Source organism: Chiloscyllium plagiosum, chromosome 13 (genome assembly GCF_004010195.1).
Source record: "Chiloscyllium plagiosum isolate BGI_BamShark_2017 chromosome 13, ASM401019v2, whole genome shotgun sequence".
NCBI lineage: Eukaryota > Metazoa > Chordata > Chondrichthyes > Orectolobiformes > Hemiscylliidae > Chiloscyllium > Chiloscyllium plagiosum.
In genome coordinates, this window is record NC_057722.1 from 64,254,288 (window position 1) to 64,272,815 (window position 18,528).

The following is an 18,528-nucleotide window of genomic DNA, read 5'->3' on the forward strand; positions in this document are numbered from 1 at the left end:
AAAACAGCTAGAATTCTTGAAGGAAGCAATGAGCAGATTCGACCAGAAAGAGCTAATGGAAGTTATCTAACCTGGATTTCAAGAGCGCTTTTGAGAAGATGACATACAGCAGGCTGCTGAGTAAGATAAGGGCCCATGGTGTTAGAGGCAAGGTGCTCGCATGGATAGAAGGTTGGCTCTCTGGCAGAAAGTACATAGTGGGTCTAAAAGAGTCATTCTCAGCATGGCAGCCGGTGACAGGTGGTGCTCCACAAGGGGTAGTGCTGGCAACACAACATTTCACTCAATGCATTAATGGTCGAGATGAAGGAACTGACGGCATTCTGGCTAAGTTTATAGAACAAAGATAAGTAAATAAACAGAGGCACAAGTAGTATTAAGGAAACGGCGAGGCTGGATAAGGATTTGGACAGTGTAGGAGACAGGGAAAAGGAGTGACAGATAAAGTACAACTTGAGAAAATGTGCACTTTGGTAAGAAGAATAGAAAAGTGAAATATGTTCGAAATGGAGAGAAAATTCAGAAGTCTGAAGTGCAAAGAGACTTGTGCGTTCTAGTCCAGGATTCTGTCAAGGTAAACTTGCAGTTTGAGTCAGTAGTTAGGAATAAAAATGCAATGTTGGCATTTATTTTGAGAGAACTTGGATATAAAAGCAGGGATGCACTTCTCAGGCTCTCTAAGGCTCTGGTCAGACTACATTTGGAGTATTGTGCGTTTTGGGGGCCCAGATCTCAGGAAGGATGTAATGGCCTCAGGGGAGGTTCATGAGAATGGTCCCAGGAATGAAAAACTTAACATATGAGGAACGTTTGAGAACTCTGTGTCTATACTCAATAGAGTTTAGAAGGATGAGAGGAGGATCTAATTGAAACTGGCAGAATACTGAATGGTCTGGACAGAGTAGATTAGGCAGCATCCGAGGAGCAGGAAAAACGACGTTTCGGGCAAAAGCCCTTCATCTGGTCATTCCTGACGAAGACTTTTGACCGAAACGTCGATTTTCCTGCTCCTCGGATGCTGCTTACCCTGCTGTGCTTTTCCAGCACCTCTCTAATCTAGACTCTGATCTCCAGCATCTGTTTTCACCTGTACAGAGTAGATGTTGAGAAAATGTTTCCATTGGTAGGAGAGACGACTGCCCAAGGGAACAGCCTTAGAGTAAAGGAAAGACCTTTCAGAACATAGGCAATGAGAAACTTTTTCAGCCAGAGAATAGTGAATCTTTGGAATTCACTGCCACAAATGGCTATGGTGGCCAGGTCATTCAGTATATTTAAGATAAAGATAGGTTAGTACTTGATTGTCAAGGGGATTAGTGTTTACTGGGACAAAATGTGAAAATGAGTTTGCAAAAAGTTTCGACCATTATTGAATGGCAGAGCAGGCTCGATGGGTTGACTGGCCTAATTTCTCGCTCCTATGCTTATGGTCTTATGGTCTTTTGGACGGGAGTTTTAGGCTCCCCCGCTCTAGAAAAAAGCCTTCTCTATTCACCACTTTCTGTTTTCGTTTCAGTTCTCCAGCATCAGCAGTTCTTTGTTTTGTTGTAGATTAGTGGACTCTATTCCATGTGAAGAATATGCATCTACAAATCGTAGATGAACAGACTGAGAAAAAGTTACTCCAGCCAAAGAATGAAAGGAAAACCCATACGAACGGATAGAAGGGCGTGTACATGGAATCCACATCCACGCCAGCATCAGATGTCTGCACCAATGTGTTGTAATGGACCAGGCCAGACACCCTCAAAACATTTCAAGAAAGTACCCTGGACCCTAACTTTGCTAGTTATTTTAAGCAGGTGTACATTGGATATTCCAGGAGTGATGCCATTGGCCCAACCAGTTAGTTTTAAACAAAACAGAACTTATTTGCAAGATTACTGAATGCAACAGGAACAAAAGAGAACACAATATGGAATAACTTCACCTATCTGAAGTTTATCCCAACTTAATGATGCTGTTCCACATTCCTGCAACATATCCCATAAATACCCCTTGGCACGAAAGGTAAACTCAAACACAGGGTCTTACAGGAGAGATGTCAGAAAGATTCATATTGGAACACCGTCATCAGCAGTCTTAAAACTGACTGACTGCTTGTTCTGAACAGCCAGATTGCTGAAACATAAACCAATCAGAGAAAGCCAAGCTGGGAGAAATGGCCACTCCCCTTTTATTGCACTTTGTTTTTTTTTATTTAAAATCTTCCTCAAGTAGATCAACCCAGATATTTCGGAGCCTGTGTCTTTACTAGCTGCTGAAACAAAAACATGCACAACTTAACCTTGTTAAAGCAGCAGCATCATCGCAGTGTTTAAACCTAGTCTACAAATTAATCTTCAAAAGTAACAAAAAACATGAAACAAAATCGATTTTTTAACCGCTGACAACAAAAACACAAATGCAACGAAAGTAAATGTAAGTTATTTAATCTGTAAGAAATATTAGTCATCAATATGGCATGGACCAGACGCTTTCATCCAGCTTGTCACTGCCGAGCAGATAGCCTTAATAATTCTAATTACATTTTCTGGCATTTGGCTTACATCCCTCTAAATCCTTCCTATTTATATGCCCATCCAGGTGCCTTTTAAATCTTTGCCACCTCTTGTGGCAGCTCATTCTATACATGCACCACCTACTGTGTAAAAAGGTTGCTTCTTAGGTCCCATTTAAATCTTTCCCCATTCACCTTAAAGTTTACCCTCTAGTTTTCGATTCTTCCATCCTAGTAAAAATATCTCAGCTACTCATATCATCCATGCCCTTCATGATTTCATTCGCCCTCAGCCGCTCCAAGGAAAAGCACTTCAGCCTATTTAGCCTCTCCCAACAAATTCAGCCCTCAGGTCCCGGAAACACTGTTGTTATCTGTACCCCCTCAAGTTTAACAGTTTCCTTACTACAGTAAGCGGACCAGAATGGCACTCAATATTACAAGACTGGCCTCAGGAATATCTTGTACAGATGCAACATGACGTCCCAACTCCGATAAATGATGCATTGACAATGAAGGCATGCATGCCAAACGCCTTATTCACTTCTTTGTCTACCTGCAACTCCACTTTCAAGGAACAATGCACCTGCACCCCTAGGTCTCTTTGTTGGCAACAATCCTGAGGGCCCTACCATTAACTATGTAATACAGGTGTGGCTTGCCTTACCAAACTCAAAAACATTGTATTTTTCTGAATTGAACTCCATTTGCCACTGCTCGATCCATTGACTCTTCGGATCAAGATCCAGTTTAATATGATAATCATCTTCACTATCCACTACACCACCTATTTTGTGTCATGCCTAAACTTATTAACTAGGCCTCCAGTATTCACTACAAATCATTTGTATCAATGATGAAAAGCTGGATCCAGCACTGGTCCTTGTGACAAGCAGCTGGTCACATGCCTCCAGTCTGAAAAGGAGCCTTCTACCACCAATTCCTGTGTCCATAACACAGGCCTGTTATGGCATTGGTTGCTTTTGGCACAAATATCCATTCTCACCAATTTCTAGACTAATTATCATATTATATGGGCTTCATTCAGCATTGCTCACCCTTTTTCTCATGCTTAGCTATTCTTATCTCTTATTCAGTTGTTTTTCTTTCCTTGGCCTCCTGTCCATTATGTCCTTGTTTACTAATCGGTTTGATATCTACCTGTGTCTCTGCTCTGTCTCCATCTATTCACTTCCCTTTCCGCAACTAAGGCTTTGTCATAAATACTAAGCTGCTAAGACTTTGCCTACATAGAACATAGAACAATACAGCACAGAACAGGCCCTTCTGCCCACGATGTTGTGCCGAACATTTGTCCTAGCTTAAGTACCCATCCATGTACCTATCCAATTGCCGCTTAAAGGTCACCAAAGATTCTGACTCTACCACTCCCACAGGCAGCGCATTCCATGCCCCCACCACTCTCTGGGTAAAGAGCCCACCCCTGACATCTCCCCTATACCTTCCACCCTTCACCTTAAATTTATGTCCCTTTGTAACACTCTGTTGCACCCGGGGAAAAAGTTTCTGACTGTCTACTCTATCTATTCCTCTGATCATCTTATAAACCTCTATCAAGTCACCCTTCATCCTTCGCCGTTCCAATGAGAAAAGGCCTAGCACTCTCAACCTAAAAACTTTAGCCTAGTTACTAAGAAATCTCATGAAGTGTCATCAGATTCAAAATGTTAACTGTGGTTTCTTCCCACAGATGCTACCAGACCTGCTGAGTTTTCCAGTAGTTTCTGTTTTTTGTTTGAGGTCTCCGGCATCTGCAGTTTTTTTTTCTTTTGTTGTGGAATAATGGACTCAGATATAAGTGGAGAATATGCATCTATAGGTCATAAATGAGTGGAGAGAGAAGAAAATTACCCTATCCAAACAGATAAAGGAAAACCAAAACGAATGGATAGAAACGCTAATTGAAAAAGTGCAGCGTATGCATGGAGTTCATATTCACATCAACATAAAGCATCTGCGCCAATGCATTTAAACTTAGGCGACAAAATACTCTTCACAAATAACAAGAAACATGAAGCAATTTTTTTTTAACTTACGACAACAAAAAACACAAAGGTATCTAACGTGAATGTAAATTGTTTAGTCAGAAAGAAATATTATTATTAGGGTCATAGAGACATTTAACTTCACAACACGGACACAGATTTTTTGGGCCAACCCGTTCATGCCGAACAGATATCCTTGATAAATCTAGGCAAATTTGCTGACATTTGGCCCATATCCCTCTTAAACTCATCCTATTCATATAAACATCCAGATGCCTTTGAAATGTTGCAATTGTACCAGCCTCCATCATGTCCGCCGACAGCTCATTCTATACATGCACCACTCTCTGCGTGATAAAGTTGCCTCTTAGGTTCGTTTTAAATCATTCCCCTCTCACCTTAAACCTGTGGCCCTCTACTTTTGGACTCCCACACCACGGGGAACAGACCTTAACTATTCACACTATCCATGCCCCTCATAACTTTATGATCCTCCAAAATGTCACCCCTTAGCATCTGACTCTCCAGGGAAATTAGACCCAGACAGTTCAGCTTTTCCATACCATTCAAACCCTCTAACTCTGGCAACATCCTTGTAGATCCTTTTGAACCCATTCAAGTTTCACATTTTTCTTGTAGCAGGGATATGAGAATTGAACACAATATTCAGAAAGTAGGGGAACCAATGTCCTGTTCAACTGCCACATGACCTCCTAACGCCTTTACGCATGGCACTGACCAATAAAAGCAAGTACACAAAACGCCTTCTTCACTGTCATATCAACCTGAGATTCCACTTCACTGTCATATCTACCTGGGAGTCCAGACCTGCACTCCAAGCCTCTTTGTTCAGCATCACTCACCAGGACCTTACCATTAAGTGTATAAGTCCTAGACCATGAGACTATAAGACATGCGAGCAGAAATTAGGTCATTCACCCCATCATGTCTGCTCTCCCCTTCAATCTCCCATTCTGAACCTCATTCTCCTGCTTTCTCTCCCTAACCCTTGACCCCCTTGATACTCAAGAACCTATCGATCTCATTCTTAAATATACTCAATGACCTGGTCTTCACAACCTTCTGTGGCAATGAGTTCCATAGATTCACCACTCTCTGGTTGAAGAAGTTTCTCCTTATCTCTGTTCTAAAAGGTCTCCTCTTTACCTTTAGACTGTGGCCTCAGGTCGTAGTCTCTCCTCCCAAGGGAAACATTATTCCAACATTTACGTTATCCAGGCTATCCAGTATTCTTTATGCTTCAATTAGATCACCCCTCACACTTCTAAACTCCATTGGGAGGATGCCCAGAGGCTTCAAACATTCCTCGTATGTTAAGTTTTTCATTCCTGGGACCATTTTTGTGAACCTCTTCTGAGCGTGCTCCAAGGTCAGTTCATCCTTCCTGAGATATGGGGATTAAAACTGAGCACAATACTCCAAATGTGGGCTGGCCAGATGTACATTCCTACTTTTATATTCAAGTCCTCTCAAAATAAATGCCAACATGGCATTTGCCTTCCTAACTACTGACTCAAGCTGCAAGTTTACCTTGAGAGAATCCTCGACTAGAACTCTCAAGTCGTTTTGCACTTCAGATTTTGGAATTTTCTCATTTAGAATATAGTCCAGCCCTCTATTCTTCCTACCATAGTGCATGATCTCTCACTTTTCCACATCTGCCAATTCTTTGCCCATTCTCCAACCCTCAACCTCCTCATCCAAGTCATTTATAAAAACTACAAAAAGCAGAGGCCCAAGAACAGAGCCCTGCAGGACACCACTCAACACTGACCTCCAGGCAGAATACTTGTCATCTACAACTACTCTCTGCCTTCTGTCAGCCAACCAATTCTGAATCCAGATAGCCAAACCTCCCTGTTTCCCATACCTCCTGACTTTATGAATGAGCTTGCCATGGGGAACCTTGTCAAATGCCTTGTTGAATTCCATATACACTACATCCACTGTTTGACCTTCATCGAGTATCCTGTCACTTCCTCAAAGAACTCAATAAGATTAGTTAGGCATGACCTGCCTCTCACAAAGCCATGCTGACTGCCTTTAATCATGCCATGCTTTTCCAAATAGTCATAAATCCTATCCCTCAGAATTCTTTTCAAACTTTTGCTGACTACAGACGTAAGACTGACTGATCTGTAATTGCCAGGCATTTCCCTATTACCTTTCTTGAAAAGAGAAACAACATTCACCTCCTTCCAATCTTGGCAGGACTCCCGTGGAGAGTGAGGTAGCAAAGATCATTGTTAACGGTTTAACAACCTCCTTTCTCACTTCCTGGAACAGCCTGGGATAAATCTGGTCTGGCCCTGGGGACTCCTCAATCTTAATGTTTTCCAAAATTTCCAATTCATTAATTTCATCAATCTGGATCTGGTCAAACCTGTATTCACAACAAGGTCTCTTTCCTTCATGAAAACCGAAGCAAAAAACTCATTTAGGGTTTCCTCTATCTGCTCAGACTCCACGCACAAGTTCCCTGCACTATCCCTGATTGGCCCTACCTTCTCCCTGATCATTCCCTTATTCCTCATGTATGGGTAAAATGCCTTTGGATTTTCTCTAATCTTCCTGCCAAGCCTTTCTCGTGCCCCCTCCTGGTTCTCCTCTATCAATTTCGGAGCTCCTTTCCAGCAAGCTTGTAATCCTCTGAAGTTATGCTCGATCCTTGTTTCCTCCGCCTTGCGTAAGCTGCCTTCTTCCTTTTGACGAGAAGCTCTTCTGGTTCTCGTCATCCAAGGCTCCTTAATCTTACCCCTTCTTAACTGTCTCAGAGGAACAAATTCGTGCATCATTTGCAACCACTGCACCTTAAACAGTCTCCACATGTCTGTTGTGCCCTTCCTGTAGAACAATTATTCCCAGTCTGTATTTCCCAACTTCGTCTAACAGCGTCATAGTTTCCTTTTCCCCAATTAAATATCTTCCCTCGGTAACTGCTCCTTTCCCTGTCCAAGGCTATGGTAAATGTGAGGCAGTTGTGGTCACTGTCACCAAAGTGTTCTCCCACCACGAGATCTGATACCTGTCCTGGTTCATTGCCGAGCGCCAAATCCAAAATGACCTCTCCCCTCGTCGGCCTGTCTACATAATGAGTAAGGAAACCTTCCTGAACACACCTGATAAAAACGGCTCAATCTAAACTATCTGCACTAAGGATGTTCCAGTCAATATTGGGAAAGTTGAAGTCACCCATAACAACAACCCTGCTACATGTACATTTTTCCAAAATCTGCCGGCCTCTCAGCTCGTCAATCTCTCTCCTGCTAATAGGGGATCTGTAAAAAAACCCCAGAGAGGTGGCTGCCTTGCTGTTCCTAACATCCATCCATACTTCCCCAAAACCTTCGTTTCTGTACCTGTGATGCACTCTCTGATTAGCAATGCTACACCCCTCCTCTTTTTCCACTCGTCCTAATCTTTTTAAAGTTCTAAACCCGGGAATATGTAGCAAATATTCCTGCCCCTGTGAAACCCACATCTCTGTTATAGCCACAGCATCATAACCCCAAGCACTGATCCATGCTCTAAGTTCATGACTCTTATTTCTGACATTGCTTGCGTTAAAGTAGTCACACTTTAACCGATCCCTTTGTTTCATCACGTGAGAAGCTTTCCCGATAGATTCGCTACATCATGTCACTGCCACATCTACAAGTACCCTCCCCCCTCTCAGATGTGTAGCTCTGATTCCCAAACCTTTGTGGGAAGAAGCCCCCGCAGACTCGGGGAGAATGTGCAAACTCCATACTGACAGTCGCCCGAGGCTGGAATCGAAACCAGGTCCCTGGCGCCATACCGGAGCACGTGACCTTTGTCAATGATTCCTCTGTCGGGGGAAAAGATTTTGTCGAGTCTACCCTATTTTTCACTTCAAAATTTTATATATCTCAATCATGTCCCCTCTCAACGTCCTCTGTTCTAAGGAGAGCATCTGCTCAATCTCTCTTCAGATCTAGTATTCCATACTTCTATTTTAAATGAGTGCCAATTTAAGATTATGCCCTGTGCTCATATATTTCGCAGAATGCTAAGTAACCTTACTTCATTTTCCCTTTCAATTTCCTTAAGAATTCTGCATGTTTTTACTTACCAACAGTGCTAATCACTGAGCCGCCACCACCCGTGGGACAGCACGTTGGCTCAGTGGTTGGCATGGTGGCTCAGTGGTTAGCACTGCTGCTTCACAGCGCAAGAGACTAGGCTTCGATTCCAGCCTCCAGCGACTATCTGTGTGGAGTTTGTAGTTTCTTCCCGTGCCTACATGCGTTTCCTCCCACAATCCTACGATGTGCAGGTTAGGTGAATTGGCCATGCTAAATTGCCAATGGTCTTCAGGGTTGTGTAGGTTAGGTACGGTAGTCGGGGTAAATGTAGGGGAATGGGTCTGGATGGGTGATTCGTCAGAGGGTCAGTGTGGCCTTGTTGGGCCGAAGGGCCTGTTCCCACACTGCAGAGCTACTATGATTCTATGTTGTTGCAGAGGTTTGTTGTGGTGACGGCATTAGCAGCTGCAAGTAGGCTCAGCGCTCTATCATGGTGGTTGACAAGTGGCCCCAGCGAGGACGAGTGGCAGTCGACGAGTCTGGACAAAAACTGGACCATAAATCAACAGCCATAAATTCCTCAACATCTCAAAAATCAAAGTAATCAGTGTAATTGTTTCTCAAGATTGTTATCTATATTAAATTATCCCTTTATTAAAGCAAACAGTGGTATGCTCTTAGGTATTTAATGGCAACCACTAGAGTTATGGAGATGTATAGCACATGAACAGATTTTTTGGTCCAGATATCCAAAATAAATCTAGTCCCTTTTGCTAGTATTTGGCTTATATCCCTCTAAACACCATAGAACATAGAACATTACAGCGCAGTACAGGCCCTTCGGACCTCGATGTTGCGTCGCCCATCCCACCTACACTATTCCATGTAGGTCTATTGAAATACCCATCCAGATGCTTTTTAAGTATTATCATTATACCAACCTTCACGACTTCATCTGGTGACTCATTCCACACACGCACCACCTTCTGTACGAAAGTTTTGCCCCTTTTAAATCTTTCCCCTCTCACTTTAAATCTATGCCCTCTGGCTTTGAACTCCCCTACTCCTATACCCCCCTCGCAAGAGTTTCTAATCCTCTACATAGTCACCCTTATCCATATAGCCTCTGATACTCCAGGGAACATACACTGAGTCCATTCAGCCTCTCCCTTTAGCTCAAACTCCCCAACCCTGGCAACATGCTTGTAAATCTTTTCTGAGCCGTTTCAGGTTTTACAACATGGTTCCTAAAGCAGATAGACCAGAATTACACGCATTATTGCAAATGTGGCCTAATCAATGTCCTACGCAGTTTCAGCATGACATCCCAATTCCTATACTCAATGCACTGACACATGAAGGCAAGCATATCACAACCACCAACTTCACGATCCTATCTGTCTGCGATTCCACTTTCAAGCAACTATGAAACTGCTCTCCAAGGTCTCTTTATTCAGCAGAACTCACCGGGACCATACCATTAATTGTAAAAGTCCGACCCGATTTCCCTGTCCAAAATGCAGCACCTCACATGTAGATTAAACTCCATCTGCCACTCCTTGGCCCATTCGCCCATTTGATTAAGATCCTGTTGTACTGGGAGGTAAGCTACTTGTCTGTCCACAACACCTCCAATTTTGGTATCATCTGAAAACCTAGTAACCATTCCTCTTTTGTTCACGTACAAATCATGTACATAAATGATGGAAAGCAGTGGACCAGCGCCGATTCTTGTGGTACACCGATGGCCACAGGCTTCCTGAAAAGCAACACTTCAGAAACCATTCTTTGTCTCCTGCCTTCGGCCCAGTTAAGAATCCAAATAGTTAGTTCTCCATCTATTCTGTGTGTTCTAACCTTGCTCATCAATCTACCATGAGGAACCTTGTTGAACACCTTACTGAAGTCCATGTAGATCATGTCCATCGCTCTGCCCTAATAATCATCTTACTAGGAAATATGATTGTGGAATAATGGAGCAAATGCAGAAATTGGTGGAGAAACTGAGCAGGTCTGGCAGCATCCTTGGGAAGAAGGCAGAGTTAAAGTTTTGAGATTGTTGACTTTTCATCACAACCGTTAGTAAGTAGGGGAAAAAAACTAGCATCTATGCTGAAGCCAATGTGGGACAAGGGGGTGGAGGAGTGGAGAAGGATTGTTGGGTGGATAAGTGGACACACAGCTCAGACAGAAAGAGCTATGAAAGGAGTAGGTAGGCAAAGAGATAATGAATTGCAGGCCAGGAAAGAGAATAAGCTGAATAAAAGACAAGAAAAGCTAAAAGTAAGAAAGTCAGTTAACAGAGCAAGCGGGCATCAGAGCTGCCCCGCATTTGCCACGGGACTATGTCTACATCAGGAAACGATAAGAATTCATTTTTGTGTTTTAAACAGCAGTCGCAGCTTTAAAACCCACAAAAACTCAGCAGCAGCCGGTCTGCCCACATGACTGGGAGATAGGAGTCAGAGGACAGATAGAATCCACACTAGACCAACATTACCCATGACTCATGGGCCAAAACTCCGGAATTAATTAAATATGGAAACCCATCTCCTAATCACATCAAGAGACTGACTGAAACACACACATACCCATCGATACGGAGCCATTCTGACACAAAGGACAGGCATCCACCAGACAGGTACGGACAGGCCAATATACACCAACACCCCAAGGGAACAAAGGGGAGTGCTAGCCCCTGCCCTCACAAAGAGAGACAAGCAGATAATACCCAGACCCGTTTTACATAAACCAATTGGCACCCTATTGTGCATGCCCTGCAACTCTCCTGGGACGGCAGGAAACAGCCTATTCGCACCTTACTCCAGTGATGATGGGGAACTATCATCCCATTCATCCTCAAATCCCACACATCCTGACAACTAAAAGTATATAATATGAAGCTGCGCGCGGGAACAGCAGAGCAGCCAAGATTCGGACCTCGGTTGGTCTCGGCCGGCGTTACTGCAGTAATAAACGTTACCGATTGTTGAACCGCACTCTGGGCTCAGACTGATATCATTTCATCCGTGCTAACAATTGGAGGCTTCGTCCTGGTTAACGACGGCTGCTGGATTCCTGCGACGGCACTGGGGGAGTATCTTTACTCTTTTACTTCTCGCATAGAAGTCTCCCAGTGCCCGCAAGGGACTTCACTGCCGGCCGTTATCTAAACCTGTGAACAGAGTGAGTCCGGCAGTCGTGTAACGCCAGAGTACTCTTTAAAAGTGTGTGTGTGTGAGTGATCCTTCGCGGGTGGGCGATTGGGGTCGCGGAACACTAGTAAAAGTGTGCGTGATTATTATTGTCATTTATTGTCAATGTGCTACTGTGACTGACGGACTATCCTTGGACCGACGACTTTAGGTACGAGACCCCGACAGATTGACCCCCCCCGGTTTAAAAACCGACCAAACAAGCCTTCCTGGTTGACCTCTGCAGTGGGAGTTAGGGGACCCCATTGTACGTTGAGCTTGGTTTTAGCGCCTTCCTTGCGTACGCGGTAGAGGCTGGGAGGTCTACGCGCGCTACAAGAAGGGAAGTCCTCCAAACCAGCCCGAGACGCGGGGCCTTTGGGCCAACCGATGGTTATACGCTCTGCCCATTGACCTCGCGGTCCCGAGGTATTGGCCTCTGTAGGATCAGGCGCGACTAGGTCTGACTTCACGCCCACCCCCCTTGCACTCGGCCGGTGAACGTCAGGCGGTGAGAGAGAGACTCACGGAAACCCGGGGTTGCGCGCTCGGGAATCGACACGTCTGTAACTATTCCCCCCCTGCCCAGGTTGACCCACAGGGCTAGGGTTCGACTTGAAGGGGGTGGACTCCCCGACTGGGAGATTAATAAGCCAGTGCCAGCGACATCCCCAGCAAGCCTGCTAGCTTTATTTTAAATTAGCTTCTGTTAAGTTACACCCACTGCGCTCCTACCATGGGTGGGAGCATGGCTGAAGACCTAGATTGGGGGCCAGAGGGTTCTCTTACCCATTTTATAGCCGACAAGAATAAGACACTTATTAAGGCTATGCTTCGCTCAGGCTGGGAGGCGGCTGACCCGCTGGATGCACTGCGCGAGTCGTGGGCCCGCCAGAAGAAAGATAGGTACGAGAAAGCTTGCGTCCTGGTGCTGCAGGCACACGCCAGGCTTGCTGGCAAGGTTCAGCTCTATGTCCAAGACAAGAAGCAGCAGGCCACGGAGCATCTAGAAGCCCAGGCGCTTGCTGCCCGTACGGTTTTACCGACCTTAACCGATGCACCCAGCGCCCCGCCATCCCCCACCTGGGATTGGGAGGGGCTCATGGATAATCAGGACCCCCGGGAATCGTGCTCGGGCTATGCCCGTGCAGCCCCGGTGAAGGTTGAATATACCCCTGGGGGGGGGGGGAAAGGGGACGGGCCACGACCCTTGCCCATAACCCCCGCTTTAAGATGGCCTATGTCTCCCTGACCCCGGGCGACACCATGAAACTTCTGGACAGGCTCCCTGCCCTTAAGGCCTGGCACAATAACACAGAATTTTGGCAGAGGCTTAGGGAGATGCAGATCTGCCACAACCTTCACAATAGGGACGTAGCCGGCCTGGTTCGGACCAAACTCCCGGAGAACCTGTGGACCAGGCTCCGGCCCGCGCACCAGACCGGGTCCTGGTGCGCTGACCTCAGCGACAAACATCGCGAACAGGAGGTTGCCCTCGCCGACTTCAAGGCTGATGTCAGCGAGCTGCTCGGCCATACACCGGTTGACTGGAACGCCATTGTGGGTATCACTCAGAAGCCTGGGGAGGCGCCCAGGAATATGGGGTCCACAAGTTCGAGGCATTCCGATTGCACAGCGGGGTTCCCGACGCTGATAGGCAGAACCCCGCATTCATTCAATTATACAAAGACGGTCTGAGCCCCGCACACCAGGCAGTCCTACGGACGGGCCTGGTGCCCTATGTCACCTTTACGGAGCTTGAGAACTGGGCCATGTCCCTTGACAACCGAGCGGCGCCCGCCGTTGCGGCAGTTTCGATGGTCAGACCGGACATTTGCTTCTACTGCAAACAGCTGGGGCACCGAAAAGCCCAATGCCCGCTCTCTTCCCAACGCCCCTGGGGCCAAAAGGGGGGCCGGCCACCCTCACAGTCGCACTCTTCATGCCCCCACAACCAGGAACGCCCCAGACCAGGGGTCGACAGCGACCCCGGAACTCAAAGGACCCGCAGCCCAAGCCTGAAACCCACCACCCCCGACTGGGATCAGCTCAGTTGGGACCAGCTGCTCGAGCTTTTATAGATGCTCGCTCAACGCAAAGACTGAGTAGCGTCGGCCGCCATCCCGGGAGCCGACTCCCGTATCTGGGTTTCCGCATTGCTAGGGGGCCGCTGATGCAAGATTTTGATTGATACGGGGGCGTCGGTCTCCCTCACCGACCTCAACCTTCCCTCAACCCACCACTCCATTTCCATTAAAGGGGTTAGAGGGAGCTCGGTTATTGCACGTCGAAGCGAGGCTGTCCTCCTAGAGGTAGACAACATTTTACTCCCTGTACATTTCTGGGTTTGCCCAAACTCGGAGGGGACGATCATGGGTATCGACCTCCTGGGCGAGCTGGGGTCAGTGGTGGATGCGTTCCACCGTCGCCTCCTGTGGACATCCCACAATCTTCACAGGAGCTCCCACGAGGGGAGATGGGTGCCCACTAAATTCGTCGCTACACTTGCACCCAGTGTGCCCGTCGCCCGGGACTGGGCCAAGGACGGTGCCTTCGGAGCCGTCTGCCAACTAGTCCTGGAGGTGTGGGCCACGAGCAAGCAGGACTGCGGCCTCATCCGTTCTCCTCCTGAGCGGATACCCGGGCCCGTACACGCCCCGCACCGACAATACCCGATTAAACCGGAGGCGCTGCGCGCCACTGAGGCAATCATTGCCGAACTCACCCGACACGGCGTCCTGCGCCCGGCGGTGTCCACCACCAACTCCCCTATCTGGCCAGTCCGGAAGCTGGATGGCAGCTACAGGCTCACCATCGACTACATGGCACTCAATAGGGTCACCCCCAAAGAACACCCTATCGTAGCCAGCCCGACTACCATCTTCAACGGCCTCGAACCCTCACATCAGATATTTACGGTCCTGGACGTGGCGAATGGCTTTTGATCCATTCCCCTGCACTGTGACTCACAGGGCAAGTTTGCCTTCACGCTGCGGGACAGGCAGTACACATGGACCCGCCTGCGACAGGGCTTCCACAATAGCCCTAACATTTTCCAAAGGGTGATGAGCCGGACCCTGGAGGGGTGCGACCTCTCCCCCTTCTCGAGCACCCTCCTACAATATGTAGATGACCTTTTGATCGTGTCCACGGACGTGCGCCAACACCTGGGGGCCCTGGCCGCCGTCCTGCGGACACTCGCCCAGGCAGGATTCAAAATAAGCCCCACGAAGGCTCAGGTCGGACTGGCTAAAGTCCACTACCTGGGACACAACATCAGCCAGGGCAGCAAGACCTTACCCGCCGACCTCAAGTCGGCCATCGCCAACATGCCGCGGCCGGACACAGTCAGGGGAATCCACTGCGTCTTGGGGCATTTTAACTACTGCCGTCCCTTCATCGCACATTTCACCACTATTGCCGAACCCATTCAGCGCCTGGTGAAGGGGGGCAGGCCGGGAGCGCAGAGGGTGGTATGGGGACCCAAACAGGACGACACTTACTCTATGTTAAAGTCCCATCTCCTCAGTGCCCCGGCTCTGCGCCTTCCCGACCTATCCAAGCCCTTCCACATCTTCCACGGACTCGAGGGGGGGGTTTTACAGCGCTGTTATCACGCAAACCTCAGGCGACCACATGAGACCAGTAGGTTACTACTCCACAAAGGAGTCCCCAGTCGTGAAGGGCATGCACTGCTGTGTGGCGGCGCTGGATTGCGCCGCATGGGCCGTCCGGGTGTGTGAGCCGGTCACCATGTCCGGACAGATAATACTACTCACTAGACACACGATAGTTGAACTCCTGAACACGGGCTGCCTCCGGATGGTCTTGGATGCCCGCAGGGCAACTTGAGAGGTCGTTCTCCTCCCCCGGAACCAGTCCATTCAGATCCTTAGGGACACAGGACTAAACCCCGCAGACGGGATTATCGCGGTGGGGGAACCTGAACATTGCAATGCCGCCATCGATTCGGCGGAGGGGGATTGTGTGGCCGACAGCCCGGTCCCTGATCCGACCTGACCTTGTATGTGGACAGCTCACGTAGGCTGGTCGAGGGGTCCTACCAAATGGGATGGGCAGTGGTCGACCATACCGGGACCACCCGAGCACAGGGATCGATGGGGGGGGCGACACCTCCGCCCAGGTCGCGGAGCTGGTCGCCCTCACCGCCGCACTCCGCCTGGGAGCAGGCAAGCGAGTGAACATCTTTACCGACAGCCAGTATGCTTTCGGGGTAGACCATGATTACATGGCAGCATGGAGCCGCTGGGGCTTTATCACGGCCGGCGGTGGCCAGATCAAACATGAAAATACGGTCCGCGACCTGGTGGCGGCCGCACGCCTCCCCCTGCTCACTGCGGTGATAAAAATCAAAGCGCACCAGCGGGCCACCACCGCTGAACAGCTTGGGAATCATTGGGCCGACCTGGCCGCAAAGGCTGCCACGGGCGCAGCACTACCGCCTGAGCATGCAGCACCCGGCACTGAGGTCCGGGATGTGAATGTCCTGGACCTCCAGAATTGTGCGCAGCCCAGTGAGTTAGAGGACTGGCTGGCAAAGGGCGCAGCCCGCAGCCCCGATGGGGTGTGGCGGCACGGCGACAGGGTCGTGGCACCCGCGGCTATCAGAACGACCTTGATGCAATTACACCACGAGCCGGACCACACGGGCCATGACGGAACGCTTGCTAGGCTCCAGACTGACTGGTGGTGGCCAGGCCTCGGCCGCGATGTGGCCAAACACTGCCGCCGATGCATTGTCAGCGCCCAGCACAACCCGGGGCGGCCCCTGCGCATTCCCCTGGCGCACCAGCCACGGCCCAAGGGGCCCTGGGAGAACCTCCAAGTTGATTTCGCAGGACCCCTACCCCCCAGCCGTGGTAAGATGTATTGCCTGGTGATCTTTGACCATTTCACGCGCTGGGTGGAAGCCTTCCCTACACGGGACTGTACATCTGCCACTATGTCCAGAGTGCTGGCCTTCGACGTCTTCCCTTGCTGGGGGGTCCCCCTCCAGATTGACTCAGATCAGGGCACGCACTTCACCAGACATGCAATGAAACTGGCCTGCCGCCTCCTAGGCATCAGACAGTGCTTCCACATCCCGTTCCATCCCCAGAACTCCGGGATGGTCGAGCGCATGAACCGGACCCTCAAAGCGGCGATCGCAAACGCGATCACTGAAACAGGGCAGGGCTGAGTGGACGTTCTGCCCTGCATACTGATGCGCTTGAGGGCCACCCCAGGCCGCTCCACTGGCCTCACTCCGTTCGAGCTCATGGCGGGGAGGGCCATGCGACTATGAGAGAACGTCATGGTCGGGGGGGAAGACATGGCCCCCCTGAGGGACAGGATGACGCGCTATATCAGGCAGCTGGACACGCAGCTGCGGGCCCTTAGACAAACTGCGCGCAACCAGCAGGACATTAGGGACCAGGAAAAACTGCAGCCGCATCTGCCCACCCAACCCCTTCCCGGCGATGGGGACAAAGTCCTGGTCAGGGCCGCCCCCGACCGACCCGGTTTCGCCCCCCTGTGGCTGGGACCACACGAAATCATCCTCACCAGCGACACTTGCGCCTGTGTCGACATGAAGGGAAAGGGCAGGTGGAAACACTGGTCCCAGCTTAAGCCCTACCCTTAAGACCCGACCGGACAGACACTCCCCCTTGACTTGACTCTAACTCTTTCTCCTTACAGTGCAACGGGTGGACCGGCTCCAGGGAGACCTGCTCCTACACACACTAACCCTAAACCCTTGGTAAGGGTGCCTCTCTCCCTCTCTTCCCACAGATCATGCTTCACCGGTGCACCGCTCTCCTCCCTGCTCTCCTCTTCGCCCTACGACTGGAGCCTTCCTTCCTCGAAATACATGACAACTTCTACCGCCATGGTGTTGCCTTCAATGCGTCCGACGCCATCTGTATTCCTGCAAGGGACAAGTCCGATGTGATCGACGCATTCTACAATGCCTGGCTAGCGGTCCTCCTGGGCGTAGAGACACTCTGTTTATTCTGCACGTCGGAGCGCGACCCGCGGCCGACCTGCCTCCGGTGTGCTGAGGTGATGGACTTGGGGGGTTGCATGTTTGGGACAATGTGTGCCATGCCAGAGGACCTCTCCTCTGCCCCGGCATTTGATGCCTTTACTGTACGGGATCTGTCTGTTTGCGGATATTACGAGCCTACTGATGCCGCGGTAGTCTCTTTGTATTTGTGCTTTCCACCCGCCCCGACCACACCGCCCCCGACCACGACTTCCGAGATATTGCCATGCCCCTCCCTGGGACCGGGGCCCGCGGGGGGACTGGTATTGTGGGATGAGGGAGAGGCCCTTTATAACAACGTCCGACACGAGGTCGTGCCTGTGCTATCAATATATTGGGCATCCAGGTACCGGACTATTGCACAGCACAGGTACGCAACCTATACGCCATGATGGGGAAGGAGGTTATAGAGAGGGCCATAGACGCCATGGGGGCAACCCACTACCGAAATGACATACATAACATGCACACACAACGACACAGACGGGACATAGACAACGATGCTCTCACAGGACTCAACACGGGGACATCCGTAGTAAACTCCCTAGACATCCAGGGCCTTAACGAAAAGGTCGAGCAACTAAAAGGGGTAATGAGGGACCTGCTACAGAGGTCTCTCACAAATCAGGCAGACCAGGCACGCCTGGAGGAAGAGGGAGCGTGCATCCAGCTCGACGGCATTGCAGTCCTGGAAACACACGCCCACACCATTAAC